Raw genomic sequence first — 24,531 nt, 5'->3', positions numbered from 1 at the left:
CGCTATTGTTCCACTTACTTTTTCACCGAACCGCCATTTTATGCAGCGAAGCACAAAAGCAAATGGAATGCCCGCGAATTTTGTCGCACACTTTGAGAACGAATATCGCCCAACTGGTGTCATCCCCAAAAATTCTTTTAAGCAGATACGCCTTGTGAACCCACCGGCTACAATTCGTCATTTGCAATGTGCCGTAAAATAATTAATTGAAAAGTTCATTTGTGAATTCCTCCTTATTAGACGATGGCGCATTTAGATTTCTCGTGCAAGTAATGTCCGCCGCTTTGCGTAGTCCAAGTAAATGACTAGAATAATGTTATGCGCCCAAGACGATCTTTAAAAATTCTGTATGGTCTCAAAAACACACACATTGAAGTTTCGTTCGTGTCACCAAGGGCAGAACCCTGTAAACAAGCTAGTACTGACCTTTAATCTGTCAGGATAGACCATGCAGATAGCCCAGGCTGCTTTTGAATTAATTCGACTGCCAAGAGTGTAGCAAAGAGCTCTTCTACAATCGAGGATGCCACGTGTGAAAGTAGGCGGCTTATTCGCACGCCAAGAGATGGTATCACAAACGCTGTGGCGTTCGTCCCGTTCGCAGGTGCCGAACTGTCGACGTAAATATGCGTACTCTCTGTATGGTATGGTAGTCGTGAAGATGGCACACAGTTAGCATTTTTTATGCTTGATATGGCATGTCGTAATGTAGGAAAATGAAAAATAGGAAGAAAGCAGTTTGGCGAGTCGCTGCGGTAGACAGTTCTGGAATATATTTTAGGCGCGAAAACTGGTGTTATCCAATACGCCCCGAAATATCGCTGCAAGGTCGTTTCCGCATTTCCCCCGCATCGAAACACGGCCACAGCGGCCAGGAATAGAAGTGGAGGCCTCGATATTATGTGGCGGAACGCCCCACCTGCTCGCGCAGTTGCGGCGCGGCGGATCGCTTGATAAGTGAGTTCTAGTGGAGGTCTTGTTAGAGGAAAAAGAAGCAGGAATATACATGTTATGCGCATTACGTTCACTTCGCGATAACAATGAGATCAGCGGTTTGTGTCTTAAACCGGACCAGATTCTATTCCGTTTGTTTTGTTCTGCGCCGTCTACTTGGCTTCTTTATCTGTTGGCTTCATATGGTTGTGCCTAAAAGATATCAAGCCACTTGGTCTCCCCCCTCTCCCTCCGTTTACTTTCTTCTTGTTCATGTCATAGCGAGGGTCTCGACTCCGGCAGGTTTCATGCCTTCTGGTAGCTTACGAGGGTTTATTGACCAGTCGCCTACTCCTAATGTTCACGTACTACATGACGCCTGTGGTTGAAAGAATGTTTCACATCCGCCGCCATGTCCATGAGTAGCGCTGGTTAACACTCCTATGGTTGCATCATAAACACGCAGATGAATTTCTATACCCAAGAAAGCGCACGTGGACGCAGTCGTCGCCGTAGCTCTCAATGGTCGATCATTGCACGCGTATGCGTAAGTTGTCGGTTCGGCTCCCACCGGCGGCAAATTCTTTTTCGTCCATCTTCGTCCCCTTTACTTTGTCACTTAGATATTTGAATTAAAATAAAAACAAATAATTCCCCTTATGCTTCCCTTAGTTTCATAATCTGTTGGCCTTACATGATTCTGACATACCAGGTGTTTCTGCGAAGATGTCAAGCAATTTTTTAAAAGTCACTTTGGCAGTTAGCACAATTCTAGTCCTTGAACTGTTCTATTCGAAGAGGTGGACATTACTTGCACGAGAAATCGGAATCCATAATCGACTAATTAGCAAAAATTCAGTAATTAAGTTTTTAACTAAGTCTTTAACATACGTGTCCTGTACGATTATTTGCTGATAACTGCATTGCACACCGTTTGATTAACTGTTCCGCTGACCGCATGAAACTCCAAAATGATCTTGACGATATCGGTGATTGGTGTGCGATGTGGCTCATGTCCCTAAACGTGTCGAAGTGCAAAGTAGTTTCCTTTTCACGAAAAACTGTTAACTCTCACTATTCTGATCTTTTGATTCTAACATAGTTGACCACGCCACAGAATATAAGAACTTAGGAGTTCTCCTTACGCACAATCTTTCGTGGACTAATCACATCACCTTCATTTCAGCTAACGCCTCCAGATCACTAGGATTCCTCCGCCGCAACTTAAGAACTGCGCCTTCACCAGTACAAAAACTAGCCTACTTAACTATTGTACGGCCACAAATTGAGTCGGCTTCTTCTATATGCTCTCCTCATCAAAAATACCTCATCGAACTCCCGGAGAGCATCCAGAATAGAGCGAGCCGTTTCATTAAAAAAAATTATGTTAGCCAGTCAAGTGTAACCCAAATAAAAGTAAACCTTTCGTTTCAACCTCTAACTACTCGCCCGTACATTTCCCTTCTAATATTATTTCAAGTGATCTTTTCACACAGTTGGCCTTTCCTTATCAAACCTTAAAAAAGCATCAACGCCATCTTAAGGACTGACCAATCTGTTCAGCTACACCTGAATTTATGGCAATACACACGCTTTTAATTTGTCAGCTTTGCCCCGTGCAGTCCGTTTACGGAAGGCTCTCGCAGGCAACATCGCTGGCCAATCGAAGCACAGTGCATTTCGCAATATTTTCATCCAGCATTATGCCGTTTCAACCGTCTCACACATCTTGCCTTCTTCTCTTTTCTTCCCTGCATGTCTCTAGAAACTAATAAAACAATTTCACCGATCCTTTTTTTTACAGTGTTTATTACTGTATGCAGGCAAAATGTTTATAATATTGTCATGTTATTATGTTATTGTGTTCACTGTTTTTTAATGTTATGGGTCTTGATATTGTTCTTGCTAATATCGTATTAATGTTCCATTTTTCTGCGTTGCGTGAAGATTCCTTTAATTGTACTCCTGCTTTTTTGCCTCCTAATAACTTACGAATATCTTGACGTATTTCCCCCCTTCAACAATGCCTTCTCGAAGACCTGTAAGCTACTTGTAAATAAATAAATAAATAAATAAATAATATATAAATAAATAAGTAAACTAATTAACTTACGGCACATATTGCAATTTACAAATTGTAGCCGGTGACACTGCAAGAGACATCCATTTGAAAAGAATTCTGTGGATGACACCATTCTCGATATATGCGCCATCAAACTTGCGGTAAAAATGCACTCTCGTTCCACTTAATTTCTTAAACTGGTGTCATCCCGAGAGTCACTTATCTAAATGTTGTACTCGCTGCTAATAATGCAGGTAAGAAATTACCAAGCACAGGATGTAGAACCGAACGTAAACTTTACTTAGAATGGAGCTGAGCCGTTAATTGTTTTCAGCTGAACCGAAGTGAACCTATATGATATCTTTCCGCCATCCTGGAACGGAACCCGAATCGGAGCTTATAGAAGGAACCGTTCCGAACCGGTTCGACAACGGTTCATAATGCTCTGCGGTCCCTATCCTAGGGCACGTCAGAGGAGAAACGTTGCTCATAACTAACGCACAAAGCCTTTTGTAGTCTGCAAACGATTCCCACGCCACAGCCAAGACTCAACTAACTTCAAATAACCTGAACTAGGTTCTGGAACTCATTATGTTGTTAATTTTTATGCTACCAAGGCTTCCCTTGATGCGGTGAGAAATGCAGACACTTTACTCGTGTCCGCATGTCTTGCTGCAGCCAAGGGACCGGGACGAGTCTGTTAAACTTTCTCTCTACCTGCCGCGGTAGATTAGCGGCTGTGGTGTTGCGCTGCTAAGCACGAGGTCGCGGCATCAAATCCCGGCCGCGGCGGCCGCATTTCGATGGGGGCGAAATGCGAAAACGTCCATGTCCCGTGCACTGGCGGCACGTTAAATATCCCCTGGTGGTTAAAGTTAATCTGGAGTCCCCCACTATGGTGTGCCTCATAATCAAATCGCGGTTGTCGCACGTAAAAACCCAGGATTCAATACAAACTTGCTATTTTCTTTTAATGCTTTACGTGGTCGACAGAGCGGCAGTTATAGTCCAACTACGCAGATAAACCTAAAGCGTTGAAACTCCTGACGCTCGTTCAGGTCCTGCTTGGCGTTACGCGTGCCGACACATGCTTCTTGTGACTATGACGGTGAAAGAAATACGGAAGGAATAGTCCCCGTTTAATCTACGGAACAGATTCGAGCGTGATTACGAAATAAATATTTTTATTTAGAACTCAAAGGGATGTCCATTGTAGAGTAAGTTTGCTCTTCTTGACATGGGTACTTGGAAGTTGGAGTAAGCCTAACAGACAATCACTGTAGGCTCATATAGGTTTGCGAAAACGAAAAAGAACTATACTATGGCAAACACAATTCCGGTAGCAGATTTTTTTAAATGTAGCGCTGCATGACTATGAAGTAATTGATCTCTGTCAACTATACAATAAACTACAAAACAGAGCAAATGCCAGTAACGCAATGTGCATCATCATCATCATCATGTTTTATGTCTACTGCAGGACGAAGGCCTCTCCGAGCGATCTCCAATTACCTCTGTCCTGCACCAACCGATTCTAACTACAGCCCGCAAATTTCCTAATTTCATCGCTCCACCTAGCAAGTCTTCTGTCGTCCTGGATTGCCGTTTCCCTTCTCTTGGTACCCATTCTGTAACCCTAATGGTCCAACGGTTATCTAACCGGCGCATTACATGACCTACCCAGCTCCATTTTTTTCTCTTGATGCCAATTATAATATCGGCTATACCCGTTTGCTCTCTGATCCGAACCGCTCTCTTTATGTCTCTCAAGGTTATGCCCAGCATTCATCGTTCCATCGCTCTTTGCGCTGTCCTTAACTTGTTCTAAAGCTTCTTTGTCAGTCTCCAAGCTTCTGCCCTATACGTTAGCACTGGTAAAATGCACTGATTGTATACCTTCCTTCTCAATGATAATTCAGGCGCTGGCATTGTCTGCCGTATGCGATCCAACCCATTTTTATTCTTCTGTGAATTTCCTTCTCATGATCAGGGTTCCCTGTGATTAATTGACCTAGGTAAACGTACTCCTTCACAGACTCTAGAGACCGACTGGCCATCCTGAACTCTTGTTCCTTTGCTCGGCTATTTATCATTATCTTTGTCTTCTGCATATTAATGTTCAACCCCACTCTTACACTCCATCTGTTAAGGCCGCCAATCATTTGTTGTAACTCGACTGCATTGTTGCTGAATAGAAGAATGTCATCGGAAAACCGAAGGCTGCTGAGATATTCGCCGTCGATCTTTACTCCTAAGCCTTCCCAGTTTAATAGCTTGACTACTTCTTCCAAGCACGCAGTGAATAGCATTGGAGAGATGGTGTCTCCATGTGTGACCCCTTTCTTTATAGGTATCTTCCTGGTTTTCTTGTGTAGAATTAGGACAGCTGTAGAACCTCTGTAGATATTTTCCAAGGTATTTACGTAAGCGTTCTGTGCTCCTTGATTACGTAATGCCGCTATAGCTTGGTATGACTTGGTATGACGCTATGGTTGGTATCTCCACTGAACCAAATGCCTTTTCGTAATCTATGAAAGCCATATATAGAGGCTTATTATATTAGGCCGATTTCTCGATAACCTGATTTATGGCATGGAGGTGATCCATTGTGGAGTATCCCTTCATGAAGCCAGCCTGTTCCCTTCGTTGACTAAAGTCCAGTGTTGCCTTTATTCTATTGGAGATTATTTTGGTAAATATTTTATATAATACTGGGAGTAAGCTAATGGGCCTATCATTTTTCAATTCTTTAACGTCTCCCTTTCTGTGGATTAGTATAATGTTTGCATTCTTCCAGTTTTCTGAAACCCTTGCAGTCAATAGACACTTCGTATAAAGAGCCGCCAGTTTCCCAAGCATTATGTCTCCTTCCTATTTGATTAAATCGACTATTATTCCAACTTCTCCTGCCACTATTCCTCGTTTCATGCCTTGCAAGGCCCTTCTGACCTCATCGCTAGTTACAGGAGGAGTTTCTGCATTCTGTTCATTACTGTTTCTAATTGAGGTATCCTGACTCTTCTGGGTACTGTACAGGTCAGTATAGAATTCTTCCGCTGCGTTTACTATATCTTAGAGATTGCTCATGATATTACCCTGCTTATCTTTCAGTGCATACATTGTGGAATCAGTGGCAATGATGCCAGCGATAACGCTGCTTGCACTGCACATCAAGAAGAGCACAGCGTTCCAATTCCGCTTTCGCGGACAGACGCCGCAAGGCAGCTTCGACGCCTAGCACGCAGTCTCTCAGTGACCGAGTGGAACTCGCCAAACTTACGACTTGCACGACTGCATCGATTAAACCCCTCACTGCAACTCCGACCTCCACTCGGACTTCCTCGACGTGAAGCTACGCTTCTCTGTCGCCTTTAGTTAGGAGTTGCCTTCGCAAAGGCATACTCTACATTAATTTGAGTGACCGACAGCGCAGCATGCGAGGTCTGCGGCACCGAAGAAGATATCGACCACCTGCTGTGCCACAGTCCACGATATGCCACAGAAAAACAAGAACTTGCCAACGCTCTCCAAAACTGGACAATTGGCCGCTTTCTGTGCAGGTGCTGCTGGAACACCGCCCCCATCGCTCGTCGGCCCACAAAGCGGTGAAGGCGCTTTTGTGCTTCTTGAGGACGACGGGCTTGTGTGAACGTCTGTGACTAAAAATGCAATTTCTACTAGACCACACGCGTCAGTGAACTCACCGCTAATTTCCTTCTTTCCTTCCCTCCTCTCTCTCCCTCTCATCTTTATTTACCCCTTTCCCATTCCCCCGCTGTAGGGTAGCCAACCAGACGTTATTCTGGTTAACCTCCCTGCCTTCTACTTTTCTCTTTCCTTCCATCTTGGTTTGTCCTATGCCAAGTTTCTTTCTCACTAATTTCAGGCTGCGTGCATGTTTTACGGCTTCTTCAGTATTTCTCACCTTATAGTTTCGAATATCACTTTCTTTCGCCTTGTTGATCAATTTTGACAGTTCCGCTAAATCTATCTTATCTGATGAGTTGGACACTTTCATTTTTTGTCGTTTCTTTATTAGCTCCTTTGTTACTTGGGAGAGCTTGCTTACTGGTTGCCTTGGTGCCTTGCCTCCCACTTCAATTGCTGCCTCTGAAGCCAGCTTCATTATGGTTTCATTCATTAGCTCTATGTCATCATCATCTCTCTGTTCTAAGGCTGCATATTTGTCTGTAAGTTCCAGCCTGAATTTGTCAGCTTTCACCCTTACTGTCTCTAGGTTGACCTATTTCTTCTTCACCAATTTTACTTTTTCTCTCTTCAAATTGAGGTGAATCCTAGCCCTCACTAACCCATGATCACTGCATTTTACCCTACCTATCACTTCTACATCCTGCACAATGCTGGGATCTGCAGAAAGTATGAAGTCAATTTCATTTCTTGTTTCACCATTAGGGCTTTTCCAGGTCTACATTTTGTTGCTACGCTTCCTGAAAAAGGTGTTCATTATTCTAAGCTTACTCCTTTCTGCGAATTCTAGCAGCATTTCTCCTCTAGAGTTCATAGAATCGACGCCGTAGTTGCCAATTGCTTGTTCACCAGCTTGCTTTCCCCCCATTTTCGCATTGAAGTCGCCCATTACTACAGTATACTGGGTTTGCACTTTACTCATTGCTAATTCAACATCTTCATAAAACTGATCTACTTCATCATCATCGTGACTGGATGCTGAAGCGTGGGCTTGTACTACCTTTAATCTATACCTTTTATTAAGTTTGATTACGACTACAGTTACCCTCTCATTAATGCTGTAGAATTCGTCAATGTTGCCCGCTATGTCCATATGGATTATGAATCCCACCCCTTATTGCTTCTTATCTAGGAGACCTCTATTGGGGGCAAGCTACATCACTGGAAAAGCTGGTGCCACCATCGGCGTGGCGTGGCATGAGGGATCACGTGGACACAGCGGCCATTTCGGCTGCTTCGGAAGCGCCGAAGCGAGCTGAAAACGAAAGCTTAAAGTCCCACCTGCGCTGCGGTTCTGATTGAGTGGCGAGGCTTTCCCGCCTTGGCTGTCTGCTTGACAACATTTGAAATCACTATAATAGGTAGCGGCTGCCTTTGTAGGCGTGCAGCATGGTAGGCTACTGCTCGGTGCCGCAGTGCTGGACGTACGCAACGGAGCCCGGTGTCAGGGTGTCAGCCTTATTCTCACGTAGCCGCAGGACAAGGAGCTGCGTGAAGCTTGATTCGCGAAACTTAGAACCGGCAGACAGCCATCGGCTACAACTAGGGTATTCAGCAAGAACAGACGCGAGGAAGATTTCTGCGACGGTGCCGGGACTGCGATGTTCTGTGAGTAGCAGAAGACGCGCACTGAGTTCCACTGATTGTTTGAAATTCTATGTTCGTTTGTACGCAGAGTATTGACAGCGCTGCAATCACGACGTGCAAGCGGACATGTCACATAACATTTTTTTTTATTTCGCGGGAATTTTCAGTAAGCGGAGAAGCACTAATACCTAATAGACAGAAAGTTAAAAACTATTTAATCGGGCGTTTAGCAAAGCGACCTACAACTTTCTAATTGAAATTTTTTAGCCTAACTTCCTTGGTTTAGGGTAATTAATCTTGACTAATTATACAACTAAGCAGAATGCAAAAAAAAGTGTGACTTATTCCCTGCAATAGTCAGCAACATGCAATTGATCGCGTCGTCTCAGAGTGCACCGGCATATTTTTAAACTCTGGCTAAAGTTAGCTGGGACACCTTGTATATAGGAGTGTATGTAGATGTATATTGTTAATGGCTTTTTGTTACCAAGGTAACCACGTATTGCTGTTTAAGTTCTACTATTTTCTATGCACTGCACCGCTACCGCGCGGCATGAAATGCCTGTAATGGCCCCCTGGGCGTGGTGAAGCGGCACTTGCGTGCGGCTTTTAGCCCACCGGAGCACCCAACCTACGTCTGGTTATTGATTGATTGATTATGCAGCTGAAGTGCTCTACTACAAATTAAACTGGTCTACAGATTATGCAGCTGAAGTACCGCATGGGTCAAGCGCCTGGCATGTGGAAAAAACGTACGCGCACGATGTCGAGCCATGTGCAAGTACTATGAGGAGCTGTAATATGTAGAAGCTATCACGTAGGGGTTGGCGGGACGAAAAGGAACAGTCAATTTAATGCCTCCATCTTATTCTAAGAAATATGTTTAATATTGGTGATACAATCCGTATGTGAAATGTATAAGGGAAGCATGAGAGAGAGGATTTCTAATAAAAACTGCGGGACCCGTATTCACAAAACGTTCTTACGCTAAAAGCGTCCATGCGAGCCGATAGTGATGTAGAACATATCACAAGCGAAGGCGATCATACAATGAAAAACAGCACTTACAAACGAAAAGCTTTGTGAATTCGGTCCCAGGTGTTTAGCTGGCGCAACGCTTAGTTTGCTAGCCCAGATGAATGCGATCATAATGAGCCAACAAGCACTTAACGAGTAACCCTCGCATAAATTGAACAGAGGGGTAGAGCCAAAACTAATCAGAGTATCGCGTTGAGACCAGTGTCTCGCAAAAAGGTTGAAAGTGCCTTCGTAGCGCGGGATATGACTGCGATTTGATATCGTATCGGTCATAACGGTAATATCAGTTCGCGCTGCGATTTGATACGACTACAAATTCATAATCATGTTTTTCATGCAGTCGAACCCATATTTAAGTAATCGCTAAGGCCCCTTAATCCCTCTTTGATCTTCTAAAAGAAACTCAATTGTATCCGTCCGGTATAACTGTGAAGTGTTTAAAGCAAGAGAATAAACTGTGAAATCATAGTTTTTGTTGCTTCAGGCTCTTTTATTTCAAGGAAAGGAAAAAAGAAAGAAAGAAGGAAGCAAACAAAAAACAAGCTAACTAACTAACAAACTAACTAACTAACTAAATAACATTTACGTACTTCGTATGGCGACATGGAATTTGCTGGGGGCGCACTTCAGAATGTAATTGCGACGAATATATTTCAGAGTGCTCGGAAAAAACCAAGTCGTATAGAAAATGCGTACATCGCTTAGAATTATTGCGGGAATGCTTCTAGGTAATTTAGACAGACCTATCATCAGTTGATGAAAAATTTTAAGTTATCGAGCGTAATACTTAATACGTAATACAGCGACATACTTAAGATGGATAACACATTGCTGTTAAGACGAAGGTGCTACGTTGCGGCCTGGTGTTGAAACTTCTATAGCTGTTTTTATTGTTTCAGTGAATAAGCTTGAACAACCTGGTCAGTAAAAACTGGAACAGTTAGTGCGAGGACTGAGAGGTAAGTGACCGCAGATACACCAGAATGCTCGGTTGTCCGCCTTCTTTTTTATTACTCAATATTATGCACACATCAGAACTCACAGATAAATATTCTTCTCGTGCAGAGCCAGTGCCTATATATGCCAACATATCGGTAGCTCTCTACGAAATTTGCAGGTTTGTGAACAGACATCCAACCGGCCTGGCGAACGCCAACAATAGCTTTAGTGGTTCCTCTGTTGAGGGAATCCCGTCCAGTGTCTTCTATCCCCCTTTTACGACCATGAAGGCAGCGTTGGGCGCTTCACGGCGAACAAACAGAAAATGCTAATATAATTACATCAGAGAATCGGCTTGCTCTCATGCGGAAGCACAGGAAGCCGCGCAGTCATCCCACACAAAGGGACGGACGGTGGGCCTTGACGCGGAACTTTTACGGGTCCTCGCTACGTTATACTGCTCTTCCTTTTCAGGCTCGTCCTTTAAACGAAATAAACGCAGTAAAAGTAAAACTACTGGCATACGTAGTTGTTTGCACTAGACGCGAGAAACACTCCACGATTCTGCTTTTTTTTTTTTTGTGCGTGTACAGCCCATGCGTGTAAAACGGTACAGCCATCGGACCACACACTCGGCTCTCTCCCGAGGCTCTCATCGAAAGGCAAGTTTATGTTCCCAGCTTGCACGGGGGCTGTATTCGGGAGCCCACGACTGGGAAGTCTCCTGCACTTTGCTCGTTTTAGCGACAAACGGCTACGCATACAGGCACCGCTACCATGCGCTCTATAATGGCCCCCTGTCGAATATGCTTAGCGGGGCGCCGTCGTTCTCGTTCGCACGAGAGCCATTTATACATGAACCTTCAACGCAAGTTCTCCTTATTATAACGTGGCAATAAATTGCTAAAGAGCGTGTAACGTGCTGCTCCATGAACGAACAATGGCTCTAAAGAGACTGCGAGACCTATATGCAAATTGCGGCCTGCCTGTAACTTGAACACGTGTGCAACGGGAAGAACTTTTACTGTGTCTTCTGAGTATTCAATAAGTTGCACCGCCGCTTTTTGTTCTCCTCACGATTGCAGCCCTCCGAGCAGCATTCATGTCCGCGAAGTATATATCCGCGAACCCTGTCATTCATGTCCGTGAACACACACACACACACGCACACGCACACGCACACACGCACACGCGCACACACGCACACGCACAGATTTTATTGGGGGCAGAAGACACGCCGGTTAGAGGAAATGTGCTTCTGACAGACCAATTGACTTTTTGGAAAGGAAAAACAGGCAGACACCGACGCGCAGACAACCTTCATAATAATAATAATAATAATAATAATAATAATAATAATAATAATAATAATAATAATAATAATAATAATAATAATGAAGAAATAAAAGGGGTTGGCGGCATTGAAACAGGCCGTAGTTTTGCGGCTCTTATTCTTGACCACCTGTAAACGGGATCCGAAATGTCCAGGAACACTTTATGCGATAATTACAAGCGTTGCACGGTTGGTATTTCTCACGAATTTATTACCATCCTTGCCCCTTGTGTTAGCACACCATCAGCTTACACATTAGCGCGTATCTCGTCTCCTCTAACACGGGCCCCTAGGAGGAGGGAATCGGCGAAATCCGGCAAATCACCGGCTAGGCAACGAAGCCAGCGGAGTTCCCACCGTAAAGCAAGAGTTAATGCACGCGTCCGCGATCGCCGCCCGCGTGGCGCTCCTCCTCGGACGAGGTGCGTGGCCGTCCAGGAAAAAGACGTGAGAACACGTGGCAGCGCAACTACACACTAGAGCTCTGAAACGACTTTTTGTTTTCCTTGTTTACGCTTTCTCTCTTTCCTCCCCGCCCCTTCCGCTCTCCGCGAGAGCCCGTATACAACACGAGCCATACGCGAGCACGCATCGGCGTGCTGCTTGGCGCGCAGAGCGTCTCTATTTCTGGCTCGAGCGGAAGGCGCCCACTGCCTCGCTTGCCGAGGAGGCTAGTGGGGCACGGCCAGCCGTTTCGTTTGCGAGTCCGAGCGCAGCATCGGCTACGGCCCTGCGCGGTGTTCTCGCCGGCGGCCGGCCGTCGTTTCCTACTTCCTCGCTGCCGCTGTGGCCGCAGGCGGCGCAGACCGCGGCGGCACAACGCGTGTGTTCGCGGGACCCAGGCCCCACGAGGCCGCCGGTTCCGTAATACCATCCGCCCGCTGCTTATGGCATGTGCAGCTCTTCCGATTCGCGTGGTTCCTGATTAGCGCCCTTTTCTGCACGACCGGCGGAACGGGAAATATACACCGTCCCTTCCGTTTCGATCCTCTCGCGAGGTTCGCTTTCAGCGGGCCTCTGTTTAGGGGGGGCACGGGGGGGGGGGGGGGGGGGGGCGGATGGACGCCGCTTACGTTCAACGAACGAGCGAGCGTGCGGCGTTCGTGGTAAGCGCGGGTTACGGGGGAAAAAAACGGAAGTGGGGGCTCCAAGAAACCTACTCGCTCGCCGTCATCGCCGTATCGAAAAGGCGCCGCTCGCCGTGTTACTATTGCAGTCGCGGAAGGCCTGGAACGTAGAAGGTCAGGCGATTATATAATGAGTGGCGTGGTGGCTTCGTCGGAAGGTGTTACAAAATTGTGATCGTTTTTCCTTTCGCGGCGCTGGCCGGAAAATTGTCGCCATTACTATCGAGTTATTTCAACCGAAAAAGAAAATGCATGCCTGCGTTTCTTGAGCCTGTAAGCTACCTTGTGTGCTTATCGATTTGCGGCTGTTGTCGTCTTATGTACGGTCGGCTTAAGCGACCGTTTTATCAAATTATTGTCATTAAATATTAAAGAAACATGCAGTAGAGATAAAGAGGATATTTTTTTGGCAATATAATGTTCGCTGCGATCGCCGTCAGGAATTTGACGAGAATCATCAATATTCTCTTTATCCACTAACCGACAAATGATTAATCGTTTCAGCGCGCACATTTCGTAATTGTCTAAATAAAGCTGGTTAATGTTCAAGCCGTTCATACGCAGGCTATCGGGAGTCCCGAGATTGTATCCGTTGGAGAGGTTCGCCATCCGAATCTGCCGAGAAATAAATCGGTGTTTTAAGTCACTTTGTGTATCAGGACGTAAGGCGTTGTGGGAAAACGGTACGTGGAAGAACAACCGGCGTTCGCGCTACATTTTGATGGAGTGTATGTCGACGCTGATGCTATACCACTACACGAGGTATGATAGTAAATGGTCTAGACCGTCTAGAGCCAGGATACTAATAATCTTCAGTTCCTTTACATGTGCGCCAAAATGGTTAAATTTGTGTGACCCCTTTTCTGTGGTCGCTAGAAAAAATGTACCATCGCGGTCACGCGCCCAGAACACGCCTTGGAGCGCTCAGCAGGTACAGCCAACGTTGGCGCAGCTATAGGCTACTTTCATCCGAAGAGGCAGTGAACCTCACATATTCTGTGTGGTCTTTTGAGGACTGCGGCTCAGTCTGCCAAGTCAAGTCGCCGTACGAACCCGGTTCTTGGCTATTAGCATTTAGAGATGACAACGGAGTTGTTTCTTTGGTGCCCTAGGCCGTTAAGTTTCTTTGTTTGCGTTTGCTTTCCTTATTATATAATTGCGTAGCTCTGTTCTTTTTCTCATTGCGATGCATGTATTAAGCTTGTTGGCATTTGTGTCAAGGTATCATGCTATTCACGTGCGTGTGTAGCATAAGTTAATTTTTTTAAAAGAACAGATATTATTGGAGATTATTCGTATATATGTTACGACATCCATTGTTGTGAACGTTGTGTTGTTGAAAAGCGCAGCTTTTTTATGTCTACTGCGTGGAATTCACGAATGGCAAGTCTTCGCTGAAACAACTGAACTGTATGTACGTTTTTTTTTTTCAGTCTTACAGTACGCCTAATCAATTTGTCTTGTGAACGGGCATATGGATGGATGGATGGAAAAACTTTATTGAGAACGGGCATATGCCATAAATCAATTCCGATAATGCAAGCTGCATCGGCAATATACCGATACCTTATGATGTGATATTTTCTGCATAAATTACGCACTCCGATAGTAGGAGTCCGAGACTACATTGGTCCTTTTTCATCATCGGTTTTCCCGCTTTAGTGCATGCGCGCACGTACCTGATTCCAAAAGGGCTGCCAGCCGCAGTGGCCAGCGGCTCAAGCGAGCCAGATCACCATAAGCCCACACGCATTAAGCATATGCCTGGTTCATGCATAGAGCGCGGCTGAATAAGGACTGCAGTGACTCCATCAATTATACATGCTTGGCAGACAACAGTATGGTGCGTGGTTTCATAGTAGCGCAGCAATAGACCATTGCGCATGATTGATTGCATGTCGAGATTCATAGTGCTTTGTAGCAGTCTCGGCTGATCGGCGACGAACATCGATGCTCAGTTTCCTATAATTTCGCAGACTGAACGTTCGCTTTCTCCATGAAAGGCGTTAGAAGCAAACGCTATGCCTAATTTTCATATCAACTTTGGAACAGAATAAAGGAAGTTATACCCTTGGATGTTTTGTATAATCATTCATTTGTTTCTTCATTTTCTTTATGTATACAACACAGCGAAGAGACATTCGTGACGAAGATTAGGGCACACTGACCTATTTGATTTAAACCACTCCTCCACGGCCACCATTTACGAGAGAGTGTCAATATTAGTAGCTTGTCTCTGAAAAAAAAGAAAGAAAAAGAAAGAAGGAAGGAAAGAAAAAGAAGAAGGAAATAGCAGTTGGCGCGTCGTTTTTTATGGCAGACTTGCAAGAGGAGGCGTATCGTGCTACAGACTGCTGAGCTACTAGGATACATGAGGGGTGTTTCGCGCGTGCGCCTGTATGAAACCTTAATGCGTCATGACTTTGCCGCAACGAACCTTAACCGAGTTATATTGCCTAGTATTCGTGTCCAGCCCATCGGCATGCGTGGCTAACTCTGACGAGCCCGCCAGGTCACGGCCAAGCAAGGTGACCCAGTGGTCGCCCCGTTGCGAGTCGGCACACACGCACGCTGCCCTCCGCGCACGCTGCTGTCCCGTGTTGTCTGCATTGGCTTGGCCAGCGACGCGCAAAATATTGGACGCATGGAGCATCCTAATAGACGTCGGCGCCACCTGGAACGTCTACATATATATATATATATATATATATATATATATATATATATATATATATATATATATATATATATATATATATATATATATATATATATATATATATATATATATATAGAATAAAAGATGTTCCAATGAAAGTGGATGAAAATATCACTTGCAGCCAGTGGGAGCCTACCTACAACCTCTGTATTACGCGTGCGTTGTACTAACAATTGTGATACGGATACAGCTATCCAAACGTCAACTAACTTGGGTATTTAATTACTACATTTACCCCTGGTAGCGTTAGCCAGCGCCACCGAGAATTATAGTAGATGGATGTGGATCACACTTTCTTGCCTTATATATATATATATATCGCTGGGCAGGCACATCTGTGTTCGGTCATTTTCACTCCGCGTCCATGCTTTCACCGAATGAGCAGGAGAACCTCCTTGGCGTGAACCAGGGGGTCACCACTCTTTTCGGTTCAAGGCCACGCTTTGGATTTCTAAGAGCTTCAAGAGCCGGATGGTTTTTCTGTATACACTGTCAATAATAAAGACTGAAGGAAGTAAAGCATAATGCCTGTTTTATTTTGAATACGTTTTATATTGAATATGCCGTTGCCAATGTAGAGAGCAGAGGCAAATATTTATATATTTTGATGAAAACACCATATAAACGCACAAGAATACAAATTGAAAATAAACATTGTACGAATGTAACTTTATAAGCACAAGGAACTAAAATGTGCAGTTACATAACTACTCATTCACTAGGGCAAGAACAGGAGAACATGAGGACTAATCAGGATGGTGTACTAGATGTTTCCATTATACGCTATATTAGCGCGCGGTTAGAAGCAAAGACTTCACTTGATATACTAAGACATATATTGACTAGTGATTTCCTTGGGACCTGCGTCAAAAGTCGGGACGCAATTCGAGCTGCGAAGGCCCTGTTGTTATACTTACGCAAGTCAGAACTGATAGACATTCTTATGCCTTATGTCAGTCATCTGGGCTTGATTTGCTTGTTTATTTAATTATTTCATTTTATTAGTATTTCAAACACCTCATTTTAAGTTTCGGGACTGACATCTCCATCTTCCCAATTAACTTTCTCTTTCTATCTCTCAATTATATCATTTAATTATTAACTCTGGTTGGAAGTTTCAAGAGCCACACATTAAGATAAACTTTTAATGTTCGTTGGAGAATTTCTCTACATTTAAATTTGATGGCACTTCTCTCTTGAACGTGCATGTTCGCAGGGTTATATTGTGCCGAAAATAAAACATAACCTCGAGCGAATTCTTGCCGGTTTCCGAAATGCTCAAATTTCAGACCTCTATTGAAGGTGAATGATTTCCGAATTGTCTGCCGCTTGTATTGATTCATTAACACTCCCTTGGCTACGTAACTCGTCTTCGCGTCAGCACTTTACAGTGGTCAACAACATTTCGTCTAACCTTTGCGACATCACGTCCGGTGTCCCCCAAGGCAGTATGCTAGGTCCACTATTCTTTTTAATATACATCAACGACTTACCCGCTAACCTTTCATCATCAGTTAGCTTGTTCGCTGATGACTGCGTCATCTACCGCGATATTAAATGTTTCGATGATCATCTTACTCTCCAAAATGACCTTGAACTAACCTGTAGGTGGTGCGTAACTTGGCAGGTGTCCCTTAACGCCTCCAAATGCAAGGTAATCTCGTTTAGTCGAAAGCGCACTAACTCACTGTTCCACTATTCGAATAATAATACCGCAGTTTCGACTACACCATCGTACAAATATCTCGGCGTTTACCTTTCATCGAACTTATCCTGGACAACGCATGTAACAGCTGTCTCATCCAAAGCTTCTCAATCCCTGGGCTACCTGCGTAGAAACTTGCGTAACGCGCCTTCTAATGTACAAAATTAGGATATCTTACTTATGTTCGCCCACAACTAGAATACGCTTCGTCCACATGGTCACCATATCAAGATTATCTAATCCTTATGTTGGAAGCCGTTCAGAATAGTGCAGCCAGATTCATCTCTGGCAACTACGAGTATCATTCGAGCATTACCCGAATAAAACAAGACCTTGCATTTCAATAATTAGATCACCGCGTCATTGCTCTTTTATGACTGTTTCACAGGTACATTTATAGAATAACTTTCACTGTTTCCCACTTCATGCTCCTGTGCGCACATCTCGTTGCATTCACAACGCACTTAGTTTCATGCACATTCATGGTCAAATGCAGGCATTTAACTCATCACCGCTACCTAGAGCTATTGCACATTGCAATGGTCTCCCGGATCACATTGCATCCATCTCCAATCGTGAAACATTCCGTGATAACCTGAATTCGTTGCGTGTTAATATTGTATAACGATTTTGCACTTTGCTTTTTCTGTCATGTAATTACTGTTGCCCCCCTTACTGAATGCCCTTCAATGGGCCTGTAAGCTAATGTGAATAAATAAATGAATAAACTGTACCGAAGTACCTCACCAGTATTTGTCGTTCAGAAAGTCACTTGACTGTAGATAAGTTATTTTCAGCTGAAGCTTCCCCAGAAGCCTTCAGACATAGCTGCCGACATTAACATGTGAAGGGATTCTGAAACAGCTGTATTTCCTTCCGTGTTTTATCGTTATCAACAACGCACTGGCTAAATTGTTTTTGGAGGTCCTGCAGAGTCACTAACACAAATGACAACGGCTTCTCTGCCTTAATATTTAGCATCTGATATAGTTTTGGGTGAAATCGCAAGTGCTTTCAGTTTCGGGCTTGGATCTGCCTCCAAAAAAATATTGGGTTGGGTTTCTTCAAGAGTATTTTGATATAAACGTAACCATAATGAATAAATCTTGTCTTACCTTGCATCTTTTCATTAAGGTGTTTCGTACAGCCGGTCAGCAAAAGTGAACGCACCAATTTCTGGAGCCACAAATTATCGAACAGCAATGGCTCGGGTCGTTTCTGTTACGCAATAAACGCATTCATTTCCTCCGTGATATTGAAGTAAAACGTGATAAGACTTTGCTTAACTCACTGCATTGCAGTGTAGGGATCCACATAAACAAACCCAGCTGCAGCCTCTCTAAGGTATTCGAGGAACTGGCGAAGATTAAGCACATGGAATGACACGTAAATCATAGAGGAAACAACATTCTCTAAAACACAAGATATTCCACATATTTCGCGTTTAGATGAAAAGAGAAGAAGACTGGGATGCTCAAAGCCTGTTTTAACAGCGATGACGGGTGTGTTCAATCCGACTTCGCTTTAACATAATTTTTTTCGTTTGTTTTTCCGTTCATTTTCCTAATCTTTCTTTATGTCGATTATCACACATTTCTGTTTGTTCCATCACCTGAGATCTGTTTCTTTTTTTTCCTGTTCACCCTTGAAGATGTCTTCCCCTTTCCCTGTTTCATGCTTGCTACGCGGCGAAGTCAGCTCGGGATGACATTGAACTTGCTGTCTATAGACACGAGGGATGAACATAAGAAGCTGTGTTGTGTCGCACACCTGCGTCTACTCGTCAACTGCCGGGGAGTATAGTGCGTAAACTGTCCTTGTACAGCGAAGCTGTCTATGGCTAGGATCTAGAGCAAAAATGTGTCCCCCCCCCTCCCCTGAGATGTTGAGAAAAACAAATTATCATGTTGGTCGACCCTGGTAATAGTGCAGAAATGGTCCAAGCTCAATGGCACATACCCCTGTAGGCTCAGGGACTTGTAACGCGCTCTTGAACTACCCTTCTCACACGTGGGACCTAAAGAGACCCTGGCACCCTGGCACAAGGGAAAGAACAGATGTTTCTGAAAAAAATGCGTTCTATAACTTTTTTAAAAAGGACTGTTAAAAAATTCTCCGCGCCAACCACGAAAACACGCTAGTACCACTGCTCGCACGTTCGTCGTCTTAGGCGCCTTCCACAGCTGGCTTCGTCGTCACTTCTCTTTAATCGTCGTAATGGGGAGGCCGCGTTTACGGGGGTGTGAACCATTGCTTAGGGGGTATGAGCCATTCATTATATTACGTGACGGACACATTTAATAACAGAGGTGATATGCGAATGTGTACTTAAAGATAAAAAATGGGAAAAGTACACAAGTACAAAAATAAAAATGAAACTAAATAAAAAAGAAAAGACGAAAGAAATAACAAAGTTACAGGTATGTATTTGTGCACGTATTTACACCGATAGCACCTTCTTCCCTCCCTCTCCTTTTTTCCCCTTAATCCCGTTCCCCTGTGTAGGGTAGCAAACCGGACGTGCGTCTGGTTGACCTCCCTACCTTTCCTTCCTTTTCATCCTCCTCTTCCTGAGTATGAGTAATACAGCTTCGCTGGTCTTCCGTCTTCACTGAGTGGAAGTGCCCTGAATTATTTATCACACACACACACACACACACACACACACACACACACACACACACACACACACACACACACACACACACACACACACACACACACACACACACACACACACACACACACACACACACACACACACACACACACACACACACAACACACACACACACACATATATATATATATATATATATATATATATATATATATATATATATATATATATATATATATATATATATATATATATATATATAAGTTCAACGTTTGAATCCTCCTTCCAAGCACGCAGTCAATAGCATTGGAGAGATAGGGTCGCCGTATCTGAAGTAGGTATCCTCCTACTTTTGTTGTGGAGAATTAAGGCAGCTGTGGAATCTGTAGATATTTTCCAAGATGTTTACGTAAGCGATCTTCACACCGTAATTTCGTAATGCGTCTATGACTGCTGATGTCTCTACTGAATCAAATGCCTTTTCGTCATCTATGAAAGCCATATAGAGAGGCTGCTTGCACTCTGCGGATTTCTCAATTACCTGATTGATGACATGGATCTGATCCATTTTAGAGTGTCCCTTCCTGAAGCCAACCTGTTCCCTTGGTTGAGGGAAGTCCAGTATTGCTCTTATTATCGTGGAGATTATCTTGGTGAATATTTTATATAATAATGAAAGTAAGCTAATGGGCCTATAATTTTTCAATTCTTTAACGTCTCCCTTTTTGTGGATTAGTATAATGTTGGTATTATTCCAGTTCCCTGGGACCCTTGAAGTCGATAGACAGTTCGTACAAAAGGCCGCTAATTTTTCAAGCATTATGTCTCCTCTACCTTTTATTAAATCGACTGGTAGTCCATTTCCTCCTGCCGCTTATCCCCGTTTCATGTCTTGCAAGGCCCTTCTGACTTCATCGCTAGTTATAGAAGGAGCCTCTGCAACCTGTTCATTACAGCTTCGAATGGAAGTATCGTGGCTGCTCTGGGTACTGTACAGGTCAATATAGAATGCTTCCACTGTTTTTACTATACCTTCGAGATTGCTGATGATATTAATCTGCTTATCTTTTAGTGTATACATCTTGGTTTGTCCTATGCCAAGTTTCCTTCTCTCTGATTTCATTCTGCGTCCATTTTTTACTGCTCGCTCAGTCTTTCTCATGTTATAATTTTGAATATCCCTTTCGCGTTGTTGATAAGTTCTGATAATTCCGCGAATTCTATCTTATCTCTAGAATTGGACGCTTTCATTCTTTGTCGTTGGGTCTTTTATTGGGTCATTTGTTACTTGGGAGAGATTCCCTACTGGTGGCCTTGGTGCCTTGCCTCCCACTTGAATTGCTACCTCGGAAGCCAACCTAGTTACGGTTTCATTCATTACCTACATGTCATCTTCACCTCTCTGTTGTAAGGCTGCATATTTGTTTGCAAGTAGCAGCCTGAGTTGGTCTGCTTTTACTCTTACTGCGTCTAGGTTGGCTTGTTTTTCCTGACCCATTTTACTTTTCCTTTCTACAAATTCAGGTGAATCCTAGACCTCACTAACCTCTGAAACACTGCACTTTACCCTACCTAACACTTCTACATCCTGCACTATGCTGCGATCGGCAGAAAGTATGAATTTCATTTCTCGTTTCACAATGAGGGCTTTTCCAGGTCCGTTTTTTGTTCCTACGCTTTCTGAAGAAGGTGTCCATTATGCGCAGCTTATTCCTTTCCGCGAATTCTACCAACATCGCTCCTCGAGTGTTCCTAGAATCGACGCCGTAGTTGCGAATTGCTTGTTCACCAGCCTGCTTTTTTCCCGCATTGAAGTCGCCCATTACTACAGTATACTGAGCTTGCACTTTGCTTATCACTAATTCAATCTCTTCATAAAACTGATCTATTTCATCAGCATCATGACTCGAGGTTGGAGAGTGGGCTTGTACTACCTTTTATGTAGTTTTACTACGACTACCGCTAACCTCTCATTAATGCTGTAGACTTCGTCAATGTTGTCCGTGATGTCCTTATGGATTAGGAACCTACTCGGTACTGCTTCTTATCTGGAAGTCCTCTCGAGTGAAGCTGGCTTAACAGGACTCTTTGAACAACTATCAGGCATTGTTTGGGTTATCATTGCTCTTAGTGAGGTTAGAGGAACTGGTGAGGCTTATACAGTGCTGACATATGGCCACCTCCTCTGCGCTATAGCACAAAGCTATTCAAAAATTTGCTATTCCATTTGTTCAATCAGCGCTCCACAATCGATAAAAAAAAATTCGCCTGTCTGCCACTGCGTTTGTCTGGCATTTGACGCCATGCAAACCGCGAAAACGCCCCATCTGATAAGATATGTCTACGCTGATTATGCATGGTTAGACGGACCGAAAGAAAAATAATAATTTCTGATTTGGCGCCTTTTTCGCCATTAAGAAAAAAAAGGCGTCGTTTGACCAATTGTTATTGGTCAAACGTTTTTGGGCGGCGTCCATTTGGCCTGCCGGTCACACTTCACAAAACCGCGAATACTCACCGCGTCAAAGTGACGCGTACGCGTTGAAGACGCATTAATATGCCGAGCAAAACCTAATTATTTTTTTTTCTGAATAGCTGGAAACTGCCCCATTCCGAAAAGAGTAGAAGATGGCTACTCGCCGATTGCTCTGGTATTGGCTGCTCGGAGCAGCCGGGGAGCATGTATTTATTTGGGTATAATAAAAAATAAGTAAAACGTTATAGAGCCCTATCGGCACGCATACGACATCCCTCTGCCAATCCTTCTTTGCTGAGGATCCGCTTTAGCGGCATTTCTTAATTGCATGCCGCCGCTTTTTTCGAACAGCCACCGCAAGTAAGGGGAGGCAGACCAGTGGCAGACACCGGCACCACCCTGCTCATGCGGTTATCTACTTTCACTGTGCTGGCTCGGCCCCATTGAAACACTCTCCACTTGAGCGTGCTCGTCGCCTCTTGTCAGCCAATTAGATAAGAAAAATTGCCGGATGTAGGCAATGCTATTCGCTTTGAAAGCAAGCGAACGTGACCTCCTATAAACGAGAAGAGTGTTTGTTTGGGCTTTTCAAGCAACCCTGTGAGTTACCGCCCGATGTTTGCGTCGGTAGTTACGTAAATTCGACGTCAGAAGATTGGAATAAAATTGATTGGAATAGCTTTGCGTTACAGGGTCCCATATTGTCTTAATCACAATAAATAAATAAATAAATAAATAAATAAATAAATAAATAAATAAATAAATAAGCTCTACGTACGAGCTTTAATTACATGGCTGCTTTAGAGTACATCCTGGACGGCCACAATCGGAGACTTTGCCATATCTAGAAAGAAACGCACAATAACGATCAAATAGCGTGCCCACCCAATTTAGCTTCTCTGCAAATACGTTGTGAATATGCAGATTGACTTCGCAGCCAGCATAAACAAATTACGAACTTTCATTCATGCGAGCTTTCTGTGTAAGAGCTATCTTTTCGTTGCTGTTGCGCTAATATTTCAAGATATATAAATTATCCGAGAATATGGCAAGTCCAACCGAGTACAAAGAGGGACAATAGAGTCTAAGAACAACGAAAGGAAATGAAATAAAACTGAAAACTCAACCTTACGTTTTGAATTATCAGTTACATAATCTGAGCTTATTTCTCCTTCTAGTGACAGCCAAGAATCTCCCTGCTACGGTTGGCTTAACTTAATGCACAGGGGACTCAGGGTGGGCGTGTTCTTTAATTTGAAAGCTTCGATTTAAAAACTCCAAGCAGTCGCAGGCGTGAGGAGCGCTTGTTCTCGTCCGGAAGACGCTCGTTCTCTGGGTGACGGTTCGCAGCTGCGGCGCCAGCGACCCTGGTTCTGGGTGTGCACTGGAGCGCATCTTGTCGGCCAGGCTGACCTGGTCGCGCTCGGTCAGCCTGGCTGGGTCGAGGCTCGGGGAGGCCTCTCTGCGCCGCAAGGGTCGGCGAGGCGAAGAAGAAAAGCGTGCACGTCGCCGCGGTCACGCCGGGGCTTCCGCTATCGCGATGAGGACAACGGAGCGCCACCCGTCTTCTCGGCATTCCCCACGGCTAGACGCTGGCCGGCTCGAGTTCGCCTCTTTGTAGCGTTGGTCGCCATAGATCTCGCTTAACCCCCCCCCCCCCCAAAAAAAAAAAAGCGGTGGCGCGATGTGCCGTGAAAAAGTGGGGTTGGCGGAAAGGGTGTGCCGTGTGTGCACTTGGGCGGGCTTCCTATCACGTTATGTGAAGGGCGAGGAAGATGGAGTGCTTACGGCGCTTAGTAAGAGTGACAAACACTTATCATTTACTCTTTAGTTGCCATGAGGAGCGCAGCAAGTAGCAATGGATCACAGCGTCGTACTACTACGCGCTTTTAGAATATTCGAGACAAAATGGTAGCTGGCGGTGGCGTGGACATCTCTTATGCCTACATTTAAGCACATTATGTGACTGGCAGCTAGCCGCGTTTGTACGCTTTTGAATTCAGTGTGTAACCTACAGATATTTCAAGCGAAGGGCACTTTCACTGAGAATGAGATAGTTATACAGCTTTATAGAGTGTTTGTTTCCCCAATATATACCATACAGATTTTGTCTTCATAAAAGGACCCTGGCGATTACGTAAAATTTATGTTCGCATATTTAAAATTTGGCGACTCGCGTATTGGGGCAAGGATAATCAGCGTTAATAAAAGGCGAAACTTAATTACTAATTGACGCCTTCGTTGCGAATGTTCTGGCGCCAGTTTATACCAGTGGTCGGCGGCG

This window comes from Dermacentor variabilis, unplaced genomic scaffold (genome assembly GCF_050947875.1).
Source record: "Dermacentor variabilis isolate Ectoservices unplaced genomic scaffold, ASM5094787v1 scaffold_12, whole genome shotgun sequence".
NCBI classification, from domain to species: Eukaryota; Metazoa; Arthropoda; class Arachnida; order Ixodida; family Ixodidae; genus Dermacentor; species Dermacentor variabilis.
Note: the sequence above shows the minus strand (reverse complement) of the source record.